This window comes from Hydractinia symbiolongicarpus, chromosome 12, assembly GCF_029227915.1.
Source record: "Hydractinia symbiolongicarpus strain clone_291-10 chromosome 12, HSymV2.1, whole genome shotgun sequence".
Lineage (NCBI taxonomy): Eukaryota > Metazoa > Cnidaria > Hydrozoa > Anthoathecata > Hydractiniidae > Hydractinia > Hydractinia symbiolongicarpus.
This window is the reverse complement of record NC_079886.1, coordinates 20,305,732-20,310,045: the sequence shown is the minus strand read 5'-3', so window position 1 is coordinate 20,310,045 and position 4,314 is coordinate 20,305,732. Positions and strand designations below refer to the sequence as shown.

At 34.1% G+C, this 4,314-nt stretch overlaps 1 long non-coding RNA gene across 1 annotated transcript; it reads right to left on the bottom strand.

Annotated features, from left to right (window-relative positions):
* Positions 1-1,863: 1,863 nt before the first annotated feature.
* Positions 1,864-3,756, bottom strand: LOC130622538 (uncharacterized). The gene is made up of 2 exons (XR_008981089.1): positions 3,551-3,756; positions 1,864-1,995 (listed from the first exon to the last, which is right to left on the bottom strand). It is a non-coding gene; the product is annotated as an uncharacterized LOC130622538 (long non-coding RNA).
* Positions 3,757-4,314: the final 558 nt, after the last annotated feature.

The following is a 4,314-nucleotide window of genomic DNA, read 5'->3' as shown; positions in this document are numbered from 1 at the left end:
TTAAAAATAATTCAAACAGATAAAATGTGTCCCACGTTTGTCCTAAATACCTTATCCAGCTCAGAGAATGTGGGAATGTGTTTCTAAAGCACAGTGCTAAATACATAATCTAAATTTTATGCCGTATAAATACAAAGTGGTTAGAAAGTTATTTTTTTGTCCACCTGGATCTGCAACACGTTTACTTTGCACTAATCGCCTAGTCTGGTGCCACTCACAATTAATTTTTGAATATCCACAGGAACTTTTTATGCAAAATAAAAAAATGCTAAACAACTGTATTTGCTTTGCAGAAGTAACAATAGGCTTATCTTTATCATAAGTCCTGTGAATGTTGGTTTATGAAAAAGATATTCTTAATGCTATAAGCGCTCCACTGGATATGTAACACATTATACTAAGTATCGTCCATGTGAAACAGTTTACGCTTTACTAAGTCTTAACCTGAAGACTTTAGGTCTTCCCAATTCAAGCGAATATTACTTCTGGCTATACTTTCCCAAATTTTGTTATTTCATAAAAGAAAACTGAAAATCTACAAAATTATTTATACATGCAGAAATTTATTTATGAAATATAGGTTTCAGTTTGTCGTGGAAACATGTTTACCAACATGCAATGTCTTGCATACCTAACTAGCTATATATATACTCAAGTCTTGAATGTTCGTCTATGGGAGGTCCAAATAACTACCTAGCTATTTTTATTTAAAATGACAGAATGCCTTGAAAAATCTTTTGTGCAGCTAGCTACATTAAAGTAATATATTTAGCTCTTGTACTTTATCACTTAATTATTTAATAACAAATGTGCCCTGGAGTGCTGGCATGGTACTGGCTAGGTAGCTTAAAATCACAAAATAAATATTATCCAGATGTGACCATCCCTCATCATCAGACATCGGAAAGGCGTTTTTGTTCTTTACTTCTCATTGTGGGGTACCTTAAATTCTTGTAAATACATTGAAAAAAATTACTTAAGAATTCCTCTTCCTTCCCTTGTACTATTCATGGCATTTCTTTGCATGTCTTTAGTTTCAAGCCACGATCCCTGAGCTTCCAACCCCGTCTCAGTCACAAGTTTCAGCGCTAGCCAAAATGACGGACAATGTCAAGGAACTCTGGGTAATTTAAAAAAAATGTGGTTCTGCTTTATGATTTTCAGATATTTGCTGCTGATATCAGCATATTTTGGCCCTCGGGTGCCACACCTCCGTACATATAGGAGTTAATTATCTTTAACGTCCGCGATCTTTGGCAGCCATTTTTTCAGCCCAAATGACCGTGCAATAACTAGAAATTAAAAAAAAGGTTGCAAAGCATTTCGCAAGTTGCAAGCAAAATTAAACTATCCCTAGTTCCCTAGCGCTTCTTGTTTCTTTGGCGCTAACATCTTCCGAAATACATCAAAATTGAATATCATATAGAAGAACCCTGGGGACGAGGTAGGAAAATGAACGCTCTGCGGAACAATTCGTTGCTCAAAAACAGTTTTTTTTGCGAATAGACTGCGCGAGTATTTGATGTGTGTGGGATATTCTTTTCAAAATGTGCGAGAAAATTAGATTACGCGAAACTAACAAAAACGAATAACGCGTGTTAAAATTTTGTACCGCCTTTTCCCACAGAATGGTAAAAGTAAAGAGCGCAATACAAAATTACACTTTTAGCAGTATTCCGAAAGATATGTGATACATCGAGTTGTACAACCCGCAGAAGTTGGTCCTAACGTAACGATTTCGTAAATGACCTCACAACAAAACAGTATTTTTTTCACGTAAAAATACCGGCAGTAGAAGCCACAGAATCTGCTGGAACGAATTTCGAAAACTGACGGGAAACAATTAAAACAAAAACAAACAAATCAAAACAGTTTTTTAACTTTATCAAGATTTATTAAATAGCTTCAAATTTGGGCAGAAAAACAATAACGGATTCGCCTTCTTTTCACCACACGCATTAGAAGATTACATCACTCAATCCCATTGTACACAATCTAAAAGAAAAAGAAAACATTTTCATATAGTGAAGCTTCCAGTGCCTTTAAGGGATGGCCAAGTCAATGGAATTAAAAGCACTGTTTTTCATCTTATAAATAATTAAGGCTAATTCGGAAAAGTATAAAAGAAAAAAACTAAACAATTTGGCAACTTTACTAATTTTATACACAAAGTTCCAACCATACCAACAGTTTCCAAATCTGACAAAATCATTTTAGAAGTGTTTATTTTTTCAGAATTTGATTGATGCAAGGCCAGGGGAAATTAAATAAGTTTATTGTCCTAGACCCATTTAAAAACATATGCTTCTCATCATTCAGTTTTTTTTCAACCAACATTAATGTAATCACCCAGAGGAAATTATAATGTCTCTTGTGTGTGTTTTAGAAGCTGAGTACACAAATACACAAATATTACAAGTGCTGAACTTTGGCAATCATATTTTGCAATCAGACCCTTTTAAAAACTATGCTGAACCATGTCAATTTTTAAATTCAGCACTAATAGAAAAGCACCTTGGATAGGATTCTTTGTTGGGCGAATAAAATGACTGACAAATGGTTTATCGTGAATGAAATAGTAATTTTTACACAAATAATTTAAAAAATAATGAACTTTGTTATGTGGGTTGTTCTCAAACACACGTGGGCGGTGGACAAAAAACTGTGATGTAATTTCTCTTGGTCTATTATTCCTAAGAATATTCTAAAATAAGAGGGTGTCAATAAGCTGCAAACAGCCACATATATAAGGGCAAGTTCGGGCAACTTTTCCAATTAAATTAGTGATTGTCTTCCAAAACCGCCCGCACTTTCCCGAACTTGCCTGGAGCATTTTCAAAATTCAATTCCTTGTAACATACCTTGTGGACGATAGTTGGAAAAAGATGCTTTAACAGAAAGAAGTTAATAAAAATTAAAAGTTATTTATCAAGTAAATTTTATCAAAAACCATCAAAAACAGTTCTTTTAAGAACTTTACTACCACATAGTTTACTTTATGGTCTATGCAGGTTTTTTCGGGTGAATACTTCAATTTTTTTGCAAAACGCTAAACTTGCCCAAAAACGCCTGCACGTTATACGGCGTATGCAGCTTATCAGCACCCTTGTTCTAAAATTACAAGCAGTTTCGAAGATGCCCACGCCGTTTAGAGGATGTGGTGCTTGGGCATCCTTGAAGTTCTGTTTAATGACAGTTTTAATGTTTTAATGTCGTTTTAAACTTTGTTCTCAGGGAGGGTGTAGGGAAAACTAATTCCTATTGCCAATTACATTGCTGTTGGTTTGATAGCAAAAGTGGATATTTTTTTAATTACTGTAACAGGTTACTTATATAATAAATAAAAAATGATAAAAAATGGTTGGTCAGCTCACTCTAGCGCCCAGAGCTATTTGTTTTGTCTGCGCCCTAGCTACAGGTTTTCCTATATCTGGCTATCAGTTAGGTAGTAATACAGCTTCTCCATATGTATTCTACAAATTACTTTCAATTCTTTTATACAAAACTGAGCTCTAGCTAGCTAGCTACCTTTCGTGTGATTAAGCCTTACCTTGATTTGGATAAAACCAATTAAAATTGATAATATTGTATTCTTACATCTTCTTAGAAACAATAAAATAAAACACAGCTCGGCGCGTTATAATTGTACAAATTACTTCAATTTTTCTTTAGGAAAGGGTACCTTACACAGGAGCTTTCCAATCCAACTAAAATCTCCAGAAAAAGCACAGCAACAAAAAAGCTTAAAATACACAAGTAAAGTCAATTAGAAACAGGACTAGCAATAAATTTTTTCAAAAGAAAAAAACCGTTTTAATACTATTATATTTCATTAAAATACAACTATAATAGTATTAAAAGCAAAATTGCAAAGTAATTAATTAATTATTTATACCATAATTAGCTATAATACAAAGAAATAAGGCATATTTTGGGTCTGTAAAATATACGTGTCTAAAATGCCGACTACCGTTTCTTGTTCACGGCATATTCCTCTTTGTGTGTTCAAGTTCGGCGGACGTATAATCCGGACCAAAAGACGGGGGGGTACGAGCCGCACTTATTGCATTTTTTACTAAACTTATACTTTAACCCCTCGGTCCAAACTTATTTGTTTTATTAGAAAAAAAAATACCCTAGCTTTATGTGCAAAAATATCAGTCCTATTTCTTTACGCTGATTTTATATGATTTTTTTTCTATCGAAATTTTGAGAATCTCAATAATTCTCTTGGTATACCTCGCGTGTAGCAAACGTGCTCCACAATTTCGCTTCGCTCGCTTCGCTCGCAAAGCTCAATTGCTTCGCAATAAC